The sequence below is a fragment of the Typopeltis vanoorti genome, chromosome 16, assembly GCF_054136105.1.
Source record: "Typopeltis vanoorti isolate ZY-2024b chromosome 16, IOZ_Tvanoo_1.0, whole genome shotgun sequence".
In the NCBI taxonomy this organism is placed as follows: domain Eukaryota; kingdom Metazoa; phylum Arthropoda; class Arachnida; order Uropygi; family Thelyphonidae; genus Typopeltis; species Typopeltis vanoorti.
In genome coordinates, this window is record NC_143564.1 from 18,161,680 (window position 1) to 18,175,636 (window position 13,957).

Sequence of the window (13,957 nt, forward strand, 5' to 3'; positions counted from 1 at the left end):
ATGTACATTATCTCCTCTGTTATTCATTATCTATATGGATAACATTATGAAGGAAAGTGGTATTAAACATGATATCAAAATTGGAGATGTTAATGTCAGCTCTTTGCTTTATACGGATGATGTTATACTTCTAGATAAATCTGCTACAAGTCTGCAAGATTCCCTGACTAAATTGAGTAGCTGTTGTAATAGATATGGTATGAAGGTCAGCAATAAAAAGACAATGAAAATAGGCAGAATCATTGAAAATGTCAACTGTGTTGTGAATGGAGAACCTGTGGAACAAGTAAAACATTTTAGCTATTTAGGCACGATTTTTACTGAAGATGGAAAATTAAATATAGAAATAGACAACAGAATAAGCAAAGCTGGTATGGTGGGAAGTCAATTGAATAAATTCATATGGAATAAGAGAGAAATTAGTCGAAACACTAAATTAGCTGTATACAAGACAGTGTTCAAACCAGTTTTAACTTATGGATCTGAGAGCTGGGTCAGAAGTAAAACACTTGACCCAAGACTAGAGACCGCAGATATGAGAGTCCTGAGAAAGATTAGAGGCGTGAACAGATGGCATCAATGCCAATATCATATTAAAAATGAGGATATTAGGAAAGAACTTGACATTGTCAGCATCCAGGAATGCATTAGCAGAGCTAATCTCAGGTGGTATGGTCACTTAAATAGAATGGGAGAGGAAAGATTAGCAAAACAAGTGTTCTCTGCCAGGTTGGCAGGAAAACGATCCAGAGGATGACCAAGATATAGGTGGATTGATACGGTACAAAGTGCCTTAGACGATAGAAATATAAGATCTGATAATGTTGGAGTCTTGACAAGTAACAGACTGATTTGGAGGAAAATTGTAGATAGGAAGTTAGTAATGATGTAATTTTTTCATGTAGTACTGTCATATCCTGTACACCCCTTGAGGGTACATGGCAGGAATTTGATGATGATGATGATGGTGTTCTCTAGCAGGTTGGCAGGAAAACGATCCAGAGGAAGACCAAGATATAGGTGGATTGATATGGTACAAAGTGCCTTAGACGATAGAAATATAAGATCTGATAATGTTGGAGTCTTGACAAGTAACAGACTGATTTGGAGGAAAATTGTAGATAGGAAGTTAGTAATGATGTAATTTTTTCATGTAGTACTGTCATATCCTGTACACCCCCTTGAGGGTACATGGCAGGAATTTGATGATGATGATGATGATGGTGTTCTCTACCAGGTTGGCAGGAAAACGATCCAGAGGAAGACCAAGATATAGGTGGATTGATATGGTACAAAGTGCCTTAGACGATAGAAATATAAGATCTGATAATGTTGGAGTCTTGACAAGTAACAGACTGATTTGGAGGAAAATTGTCGATAGGAAGTTAGTAATGATGTAATTTTTTCATGTAGTACTGTCATATCCTGTACACCCCTTGAGGGTACATGGCAGGAATTTGATGATGATGATGATGATACATGTATAGTGAATTTAAATGCAACCAAAATGCAATTGTATTTCTTTATGTAAACTTTATGGTATCTAGCTTTTTGAGGAAAGGATGAGATTTAATTGACTGTAGAAATATGGATACCTGGTAAAGTGGACTGAAAGCTACTTTTGTGTCATGACTTTAAAGAAGAAATTTTGTCATAACATAACTGATGTAAGGAACGGTGAATACCCATTTGAAGGCCTATTTATTTGACTTAGGAAAGTATGCATTCTGATGTGTTAGCATGATACACATCTGAAAGGATGCACGTTTTGTTTATGGGATCCAAAGCAATCGATGTGAAGTCATTAGCCTCTATATACAAGTCCAGTCATGAATATACCTGCAAACATTTTTGCTTGCACTTGGAGAAATGATTAAACTAAGTGAAAAAAAACTTTCAACATCTATATCTAATCTAGAATATTTTGATAACAAGGTATAATACCTCTTGACTACTTGTATATGGATAATATATGACTTCTGCATTACTTCAACTTCAATATCTCTTCTGGGTTTGGCTCCCAATGATGGCACCTCAATAAAGGGGCTGGCACCCATTGATAACATTTGATGATGTTCATCTTTGGGTTTGCTGATTTCTGAAGATCTGCTCGATGGAGGGTTTTTTTGCCTGTCATTGAGTGGAGCCACCATTGAGTTTCCTGTCCTGGAGTCATTCAGATCAGGAGTGATGAGTTTAGTAGTGATCCTTTAGGGTCACTCAGTGAGATATATCCCACACTTTAACATACCTCAGTAGAGGCTGAAATGGGTCTGGGTAGTGGTCCTTCCAATAATAAAGGGTGTGTGCTTTGCATTATGGGATACTAAGACAACTGATGCGAAGTCATTAGCCTCTGTATACAAGCAGTTATGAAGATACTTCATGCACAAACACTGTTTTCTTACATTTGGAGAAAGGATTAAACCAAGAATATAATTTTTTGGCATTTAATTTGAAGTAGGTGATAATTCCATGGTATAAGGCACTAATCAGGTCCCAAATGGATTTCTGTTCATATCACTAAATCTGTACATTCTAATCCTGGCTACAATAGCAATAAAGAAGAAGACGTGAATAACCAAGACTGCCTCAGTACTCTGGATGGTTGAGTATGAGAAGAGGTTAAGAAAATGTAGTCTACAGACATTGGTAGATAGGAAGAGGAGAGGTGATGTGATGAGACATCGAATTTGGTGAGAAGAGCCTATCAGAGATACAGGGGAATTGTTGCATATGATAATGGGTATGAGAGAAAAATATGTCATCCTTGGAAACTATACAAATGTCACAGAAGTGAAAAGGTTTTTTTTTTTTTTTTTTTTTTTTTTTTTTTGCACGGCAGGTGGTGAATAGTTTAACTAGCTAAACATTTGGCCAAAGCTCTCTCACACACTATACTGGCAACACACCTTCATACATAAAAAGCTCAGCCCACTTCAAAGCCAGCATAGAAAACCTTACACTCAAACACACTGACATAATGGTCAGTTTTGATGTCTCCTCCTTATTCACAAATGTCCCACTCAAAGAATCCTTAGAGCTAACCCAAGCTAAATTTCCTCCCGATATCACAGCTCTATTTCAGTTCACAATGAACTCAGGCTATTTTGTTTGGCAAGGAAAATTCTACAAACAAATAGAGGGGACAGCCATGGGTTCTCCACTCTCCCCACCCTTGGCCAACTTTTATATGGAGACTTTTGAAGAGAAAGCCTTAAACTCTGCCCCACAAAAACCAACCGTTTGGCTTCGCTATGTAGATGATGTATTCGCTATCTGGCCACATGGCTCCGATGCACTCCTCTCCTTCTTAACACACTTAAACAACCAACACCCCAGAATCAAATTCACCCTGGAAGAGGAAAAAAACAACTGCATTCCTTTCTTAGACACACTAGTCACACGCCAGCCTGATGGACCCTTTGTTTTCTCAGTTTATAGAAAACCCACCCATATAGGCAGGTAGGTACATTCACCAACAATCCCACCACTCCTCCTCACAACAATATGGAGTCATTAAGACACTACACAACAGGGCTAAACTTATCTGCTCAAATGACAATGCCCTAACCATATTCTCAACACTTTCTCAGCCAATGGCTACCCCACCCCAAAAAAAATCCAAAAAATATTGAAACCACTAAACCCCCCCCCCCCCAACAAGGATTACTCTAAATCCATCACCATACCCTACATCCGAGGCACCTCGGAAAAAATCACAGAAATCTTAAAAAAACATAACTTCTTGTTACAGACCTTATAAAAAATTGGCACCCCTTATCTGCTCTACTAAAGACCAACCTCCCCCCCTAGACCTACCTGGTGTATACCAGGTCCCTTACAGCTGTAAGCTGTCCTACTTTGGCCAAACAGGCAGGACAGCAAATATCAGAATTTCAGAACATAAGGACTACATCCATTTTCACCAATAAAGCCACTCTGGTCTTGCTGACCATGCGCTGGATACCTGCCATAGAATACGGTGGAAGAAAGCCAGGATAATACACCGTAGCAAATACAGATATGAAAGGCTTTTCATGGAATTAGCTTCAGCCCTAAGAAACAATCCAAACCTCAACAAATTTGGCTGCATGAGACTTCCTCAAATTTGGGAAACCTACATCAGAAGGCCTTCAGCCCAATTGCCCAAGAACATTGCCCGCTAGAGGGCACAATCAGGACTTTAGGAAAAACAATAGCTTCCTACTTCTTCCTCACTTACTGTTTTGTTGTGCCTGCGTGCACGTGTTCTTGAAAATGGCAATGTGACGTTGCCGAAATATTGAAATATATTAACATTTATTTTAATGTATATCCTAGTACGTTATAATTTCCTTAAATTATATAGTGAAAAAAAAAAAAATTATTTTCCAACATAATTTCCCTTAAGACTAATACCTTTATTCCAGCGATGCTCCAGCGCCATTACCCCGTCCCTATAGTGGTTCTCAGTAAGATCTGTAAAATACCCCTCTACAGATGCAATCTTCTCTTGATTTGAAGAAAAACGCTGCCCAGCGAGGAAGAGATAGAAGTCAGAGAGAGCCAAATCTGGATGTTCCAACAATTCATAGTGCAGATCCCTTAATTTACCCAATGCCAAAACACCTGCCCACACAAGTGTTTTGGCAATGGGATTTTTTTCTTCTGCAAACCGGATCTTTTCTCATAAATTTTTTTGTCTAGTCTGGTTGAAAGATCGGAATAATATTCCCCAGTTATTGTTTTACCCATTTCAAGATAATCAACAAAATGCCTTGAGCATCCCAAAACACCAATGCCATGACTTTTCCTACTGATGGAACCAACTTTGTCTTCTTTGGCACTGAACAACCGGCTTCTGTCCACTGTGTTGACCGCTGTTTGGATTCTGGTGTGTAATGGTGAATCCAAGTCTCATCCATAATAATAAATCGATGCTCAAAATCAGTTTTATTCTTGTTAAAACGCTCCAACCACTGTTCAGAGATTTTCATGTGTGTGCATTTTTGATCTGCTGTGAGCAAGCGCAGCACCCATCTTGCACAAAGCTTTTTCATTTACAATTCTTCATGCAAAATATATCCTACACGTTCTTTTGAAATGCCTATAGTATTAGCAATTTAACGCGCTTTGACTTGCCGGTCATCCAATACCATATCATGCACTTGATCAATGATTTCTAGTGTTGTTACACTTTTTGGAAGTCCTTCACGTGGATTATCTTCAAGGCTAGTACGGCCACATTTAAACTCAGCAGCCCATTTCTTAATTGTCAAAAACAAAGGAGAAGAGTGCCCATAAACTTTTATGAACTTCGAATGAATTTATTTTGCATTAAACCTTCTTTTACAAAGAATTTTATAATCGCATGATACTCAATTTTATTCATTTCAAGGGATGCAGACAACACTTTTGCTTCAGACAGCTGTATAAAACAAACTACTTGACAGAATGACTTGCAATTTCACATGGATACTTATGACAGATGTGCACTTTAAAAAAAAATCTTGCCGATAGTGTTGCCATATTATGGTTGAGGCTGAGAACTTTTCAGACCACCCTCGTAGTCACTGTAGTCTGAGTGTTCGAATTCCTGCAACAAGTCTGTCTGTCAACGAGGCTTGGAAGTAATGTTAAATCATCTGAGCTGTAAGACTTGTTGGTATCACAGTTATAGAGTAATAATGTCCTGACAAAAGACCAGATAAGGCATACTGATGTGCAACCGTATTTGAAGATCTGCCTTATTCCTTTAAACAGTTGGCAAAGAAGAAGACTGACAGATGCCAAGAGGTCGAAGAAATTTGGCCTTGGGCTATTGAATGTATGCTACATTTTAGCTTGGACTATTTTGGCAAATTTATTGAAAAACCAAAGTTTGGATAATGGTCAAGGATTCTAAGTGGAATGGGGAATAAAGGGACTCATCCAATAAGAATAATTTCTGGTATTAGCAGAGGATGGAATGGTTTTGAACCAAAATAAAACGTTTCTCTTGGAGCAATTCAAAAGGAACTTTATTTTTTTTTTAATCCTAGTAATTAATAATCCATCTGGATTGGAACAATTTACTTGTTCCTCTGAATATTTATTTATGGGTCCGAGCAAAAAATTTTACTCCTAGAAAATGCTCAAAATCATATATATATTTATTTATTGACTATTCAGAAATTTAAGAATTATGACAAAAAACAAACAAACAAACAAACAAAAAAAAACCAGTATTTATTCATTTATTTACTGTTACTATCGACAAATTGCTAATTTAAATTTATTGAAATACAAAATGGAAATGAAAGAAAGTGTTATTTATAGAGAAGATAAGCAGTGTGTGTTTTCAGATGAAGCATTATTTTCTGAGAGTGAACTTTTTTTGCTGCTAACTGGAATGATTTACCAGAGTGGAAAAACATTTATCTCCTCTGGATTAAATTTTCAAAGATAGATATCCTAGAATCTAAACATCAATTGTTTGAGTAGGATAAAATATATTTATAAAAAAAAAAATAAAATAAAAAAAATTATATATATATATATATATATATATATATATATAGTCATCCCTCGACTTACATTGGGGTTCCGTTCCATCAGGCAGGACGTAAGTCAATACGTTAAATCAACAGGGCTATAGGGGTTAGGGACTTGACAGTAATAAATATACTGTCATTTTAATTTTTTAACCTTATTATAAACTGTACTGTGCATTACTGCCACTATAAAACAGAATAATCACCCAAATCTTCCTCCACAATCACATCTTCATTACCTTCCCTATATGAAAGACCAGGTAGCGGCTCTTCTGGTGAAACCTTTTTTTTTTTTTTTTTTGATGAAAATGTCCGATGTGCTTTGCTTATTCCTGTTCTTCTTTTTCATCATAAATATGTTTATAGCAAGCAAACACAACATGTACTTTCCTTTCTACTAATAAGTAGCATTCGATATTGGGGTCCATGTCTTCAACCATTTTGAAAACATCGCTAACTGCAGAAAGCATTTCTGTAAGCCCCTTCACTGTGAATTGTTTAACTACCTCCTCTTGTTTCTCTTTTCGCTCTTCCTTTTCTCGTTCTTCTTCTTCTGCAACACATTGTTCCTCCAGTTTGACCAATTCTTTGTTGGTCAACTCTTCAGGGGGACTTCCTATGAGTGGAACTATGTTGTCATAATTCACTTCGACATTCAGATTGTTTGCTAGGCCCATTATTTCTTCACTTAATTTACAAAGGTCTTTATTTTTTTATAAACTTCCAAAATTGTGCATAAACCTTTTTAATGTCTTTTTCTATATGCCACTCATACATTGAGAGGTCACTTCGTCCCAAGCCACAGCAATATTTTTAATAGCATGATAAGTACTGAATGCTTTCCAGAATTGCATGAGAGCCTGGTCATTTCCTTCATCAGCAGAAATGGCTTGTGAAAAAGTTCCACGTAGATAATAAATCCTTAAGTGATCCATCGGTTGGATCAATGAAGTAGTGTTTGGAGGGAGAATCATGAACTTGAACTTGGTGAGGATCACCGATATAAGACGGATGCCCTGGAGCATTATCTAAAATTAATAAAATTTTAAATTCTACATTTTCTTTCACACGATAGCTTTCCAATTCACTCACATAACAGTTGATTAATGGATCAGTATACAATTTTTGAGTCATCTCTGCTAATGAACTGGAAGAGTATGCTTCCTAATACTTTGGAAGGCACATGGATTCTCATTGTGTCATATAACAAATGGTTTTAGTTTATATCAAGCAACATTACCCCCAACAGAATCGTAACAGGGTCATTAAGAGCTTTGAAACCAGGCATAGATTTTCCATTTACCCTATATAATCATAACATTTTCAAGAGGTTTTTCTCTCAGTACCTTGTATGTCTTTTCAAGATAAACAAAACTTTAACACAGATCCTGTTACATCAGTCCCATGATTTCTTGCTTATTTGTCTTCAAGTAAAAATGTGATCACGACAACCACTATTTGGCCTGAACCCAAATTGCTACCCCAAGTTTCTTTCTCAGTAATGAAATTCCTCTGTTATTCTCACACTGTTTTAATTCCAACTATTCACAATTGAGAACTACAATAGCACTATACAAATCAACTGGAATTTGACTATTTGTGTGCCATTCAGTGTAGTTAGTCAGCCATGGTAAAACAAAATTTTATACTTTCATATTTGAGAATCTCAGGTCAAATATAAACCACTTAAGCTGCCTTGCCTTCCCACATTTCAGCCTCTGATGGCTTTTAGTACTTCAAGGATTGATATGTACTTCTATATGCACTGCTATTATATACATTTTCCACCTATCACTTTCATTTAACAATTTTTCAAAGGAATTATTCCAGACATCCAAAATATTTTTATCTTCAGTTTTATATCATCACTCTGTCATTTCTGATTATTCCTGTTATAATATTCTTTCCTTCACTGCTAAGCTTCTTTAATAGTCCCCAGAATATTTTGCATCTTCATGATATTTGTTTTCCATATTCTTACCGTCCTTTTACAGTACTCGTCTCCATTTCTAAGCTTTTTCAATAGCCTCCAAAATATTTTTTTTTATCATCATCACATACTGCTTGGAAAGAAGTCAACAGATATCCCCATGAGCAAGTGAATCATGTTTGTAGCGGTATAAATTGGAGGAATATGATGCTCCCAAGTTACTGCAACTATGTTTGAGTGAAATGGCTGCAAGAGGGAAATTGATAGAGTTTGAAAGAGGCATTGTGATAGAATATGATGTTGCAGGCCTATCTGTTTGGCAAATTGGGCCATTCTAGGTCAATGATACCATACTGAGATGAAAATGAAGGGAACCAACTGCAAGTGCTACCTCCAGAGTAGATGACCCACTGCACTCATCGAACATGACCATAGGGTGCTACGAAGGATAACATATAAAAACTGTGATTCTGAGCTGATACAGTGAATGCGGAATTCTGGGCATCAACTAGAACACAAATCTGCACAAAAACATTCAGAAATGAGGCTTACAACATAAGTTTCCATGGTAGGACAATAGTATGCAAGCTCAGACAATTACTCCGACCAACAGGCAGCATCATCTTCATGGTACAAATAGCGTGTAGAGTGGGAGGTAGAAGTTTGGAAAGATGTGTTATGGAGCAACGAATCACATTACACCGCCTACCGAGCAGATGGTTGGGTGTGGGTGGCAGATGCCTGGTGAATGTCTCTTACCAGAGTGTGTAACCCCCAAGTATGAAATTCAGAGGTGGTGATGTGATGGTATGGTCCTGGTTTTTCCTTGGACTTCTGTTTGTGGTGCCACAAACATTAAATTCCGAGAGGTACCTGAACATTATGGACAATGCAATGCTTCCTACTTTGTGGCATTTCTATGGAACTCGCCATTGTCTTTTTCAGCAAGACAATACACAGTGTCAAAAGGCTGCTGCTGTAACTGTGTATTCTGTGAACATGTACGCCACCATGTTTGACTGGCCTCCACAGAGCCCTGATCTCAACTAATGAACATCTGTGGGATGAAATGAAAACAAGGGACATCCGTCCACAACAGTCCAGGACCTCATTATTTGCATACAAGAATTGTCCAAGATTCTCACTGATCACTATCGTATGCTTGTAGAAAATATATGCCCTGTAGGATTGCTACAGTCATCACAGCAAAAGAAGGTCCTACATCTTATTAAGGTGGATGCCATGGCTGTTTGTTCCTCACACTATGGTGTCCATTGACTTCTTTCCAAGCAGTGCATTTGTATTCTATATTCCCACCAGCTTCCCCATGACTTTTGTTTATATACTTTTACACAAATTTGCATTCTTATATTTTTATCCATATGCTTTCACAGTATGTGGTGATTTAATTTCTAAAATTTAGATACACTTTCTTCTTTTCCAGGACTGCCTCTTTAACTTCTTGAGAATGCTGTGAATTTGGGATTTAACTGCCATTATAAACCATTTCATCACATCTCCATAGCAGAATCATATAATGCTTTCTTCAGATTTTGCCAATAAGTTTCCAAGGTGAAGTCCTGGTTTTCACACTCTTCTTTTTTTTTTTTTTTAAAAAAAACCTTTCATGCATATATTTTCTCCAAAATGCAATACGCTTTTTTATTCTGGTCAAAACTAAATGATCATTGCATTTCCTTTTCAAATCTCCAGCACACTCTTGAGTCTCCAAAACAAGTGTGAGGTTATCACTATTAATAATAACACACTAAATTTATTATTTCTTGTTTGTTCTATGTGAATTTATATATTATCAGGAAGAGAGATGAGTGTAACAATAGCAAATGAGAATGAATAATTGTGTGATCTAGATGTGTCATCCTTGAAATCTGTTATTTCTGGTATGAGGTGTAAATAACTGATTCTGATTTAAATAGCTGATATGTGTTGAGTAGACCTCTCGAAACAAGTGCTGAATGCCAGTGTAACATTAGGAGTAGTGATGATGATGATGATAATAATAGTTGTTAGATATCTTATATATTCAGGATTATCCTGTATTTTTCTATGTTTTTAGTGCCTTGTAAAAGTTATGTTGTGATATCTGTGTTTGAGAAGATCAGATGGCAAACATGATTCCATCTGCAGTCTCTCTGAAGTCTTTGACACATTGCCCAAAATCTGGTTCAAGGATACATTGTTGTGAATTTAGCACTTGTGCAAAATTGGCGATTTATGTTTGTTTTATTGAGTTTTTCCCTTAGAAATTTAGTGTTTTATAGCATATAGTGTAGATTTTAGTGTTTTTAGTATTTTATAACATGTTTTTATTAAAATATTTCAACAATAAGTATAAGTTAAAATGGCACCAAAAATGCACAAGAAAAGTAATGTTAAGAAAAGCACCACAGGCGAGAACAAGATGGCTAGCCCCTCTAACAAGATTATTGGAGTTGTGGAGGAGGTTAATGAAAATGAATTAACCTCCAAAATAACAAAATTAAAGCAGATCATCAGAGAAACAACATGGGAATTACAAAAAGTCGAGAGGTGTTTAAATGAGCAAAGGGAGAAAATTAAAAGTAAAATTAAATTCAATAACATGCTATTGATGAGCAATTTATAACTTTGAGTTTTCCTGGAGTGACAATTAAGAGTATAAAGGAAGGAATTCAAAAACAGAAAAGAAAAGTATAGTAAGCAAGACTATTTAATTGTCTAGATAATTTTTTATAAATGTAGTAGAATATATGTGCCTCACATCAACTTCATTGAAGCATCCCAGTGCAATAAATTAAAAATACCTGTTTTTGAAGCCCAGAAAAGTTATGTAGGGAATCGAATAAAAATCTGAAATTTTTATGAGCTCTTGATAGGTGGCTATACGAGGGTGGTTTGAAAAGTTCTTGGCCTCGACCATAGATGGCAACACTTTGTTTTGCCATCTATGTGTTGTCAATTTTCTCTGCTTGTCAAATATTTCTTTAAGCAGTTTGCCTTTCATGTTCAATGTCTTCACTGAATACAAAAGAGAATACAGGCAGCCCTCGGCTTACGATGGTTCAATTTATGCCGATTCACAATAACGGCGGATGCCTGCGTGTACTTTCTTACTGTAGTGTGGTATGACTGAAAAACGATGCTAGCAGACACTCTAGTGATTGAGTGTTTACCGAGCTACTACGGTGTACATGTATCAAACCTAGTTTTACTGTTGAATCTACCTAATTGTTCTATTTAATTTTTTTTACATACATACATACGTATTTAAATTGATAAAGTACATAATTACATACCACGTCTGATAAAAGAAGTGCAGAAAAGTTAGCAGAAATTGGTGTTAAGAAGGCACGGAAATCAATCGCACTTGAAAAGAAGATGGAGGTGATTCGAAGAATGGAAGATGGGCAGACATATGCTAACGTCTGTAGAAGTATGAACTTACCTCCATCGACTCTTACTACAATTATGAAAAATGCAGATAGAATAAAACAGGTCTGCACAACAATCTACGGCAGTACTAAATGCAAAATATACAAGTTATAGCAGGGGTAAACTTCATAAAAAAATGGAAAAATTATTATTATCATTATGGGTGGATGACTTGAATCAGAAAAACATTCTTCTGACGCAGGCTGTTATAACTGACGATCTTAAAAATACAGATGGAGGCGAAGAAATGTTTTTAGGAAGCAAAAGCTGGTTCATGAGATTTCTCGAAGTAAGTGCCATAATGTCAAATTATGTGGTGAGGCAGCAAGTGCAGATGTTGCGGCAGCGGCTGCTTTTCCTAAAGAATTTCAAGACTGTGTAGAACAAGGAAGTTACCATCCTGATCTCATTTTTAATGTTGATGAGACTGGGCTCTACCGGAAAAAATTGCCATCACGCACCTTCATTTCCTGTGAAGAATGTTCCACTCCAAGTTTTAAAGCTGCAAAAGATAGATTTACGCTATTGTTGGGTGCAAATGTCTCCGGAACTTTGAAGCTTAAACCAATGTTCGTGTACCATTCACAGACACCGCGTGCCTTCAAGGGTCTAAAAGCCATGCTGCCAGTCTATTGGAAATGGAACAAGAAAGCTTGGGTTACACAAGACGTTTTTATAGATTGGTACACAATTTATTTTTATCTTACTGTGCTTCGCTTCTGTAAAGAAAATGATTTGCCAGCCAAGGCATTGCTTATCTTGGATAATGCCCCTGGACATCCTCAAAACCTTGCTGAAGTAAGAACACCATTGGATGTCAAGGTTGTTCACATGCCCCTAAACACAACATCGCTTTTGCAACTGATGGATCAAGGGATTATATCAATCTTCAAAGCCTATTACCTCCATATAACATTTATGGAAATGATAAGAGTCTTGGACACTTCAGGAAAAACTTTAAAGACTATTAGCAGTCATTCGATATTTTGAAGGGCATTAACAACATCAAGGCAGCTTGGAACGAAGTGTCAGCAAAGTGTTTAAAAGGAGCATGTTACCAAGTTTGAGCGAGAGGTGGGATTGGACGATATTACAGCTGAAGATGTGACAGAAGTCTTAGAGAGCCATGATAAACCGCTTTCCAATGAAGACTTAAAAGAATTAGCCAAACAATAGATGCGATTACACTCCTTTTTACGTTTGTACTCTGTTCCCAATCATGGTTCATTTCACAGAGTTTATCAATCAAAGCATAGAGACAATGATTGATAAACTCTGTGAAATGGACCACGATTGGGAACAGAGTGCAAACGTAAAAAGGAGTGTAATTGCATCTATTCGACCTTACACTGAACTCTTTAAAGAAAAAGAAAATCTAGGCAGTTAACACTGGATACTTTTTCAAAAAAAATGCAGGTGATCCAAAACCAGGAACTTCAATACAGAAATATGTAATATCTTTTCGAAGTTTCATATTTTTTGTATATAATTTTGTTTTGTTTTCATTATTAATAATTTTATTTTAACATATATGTATGTATTATCAAAGCTTTAAATATAATAATGTTACATATACTTCATGTGCATATTTTTTGACTGAGCGGAACATAACTTGTACCTCCCATTAAAATTGGGTTCGTTTTACGCCCATTTTTTCAAGAACGGAAGTGAGGCGTAAACCGAGGGCTGCCTGTAGTAGCAATGTTACTAGAACAAAAGTTGAACTTGGCCTGTGGTGACAGTATGTGGTTTTCACTAGTACTTTGCAAGCTTGCCTTTGTGACCAACCATGTGATGGTGGCATTCAATGATTTATATACTTGTACATAAGTGTTTTTTCAAAGTATTCATTCATTATTATTTACTCTCGCATTTGTGACTGCCACATGGTGTGGTATTCATGATTCTAAAAAAATTGTCTTGATATGTGGGTGTGTTAAATATGCTGAAAGATGCAACAACAACAATAGCTATTTTCTTCATTTTCGAAAGGCTGTCTATGCTGAAGGGATGAAAATAACAGAATGGGACCAATTTTTGCTCTATACACACCTGTCAGGAATATCTCTCATAAAAATTA

At 36.4% G+C, this 13,957-nt stretch overlaps 1 protein-coding gene across 2 annotated transcripts in view; it reads right to left on the minus strand.

The window, feature by feature from the left end:
• Nucleotides 1-13,957, minus strand: part of Bap170 (Brahma associated protein 170kD) — a 457,905-nt gene that overhangs the window by 18,751 nt on the left and 425,197 nt on the right. The window lies entirely within an intron of this gene.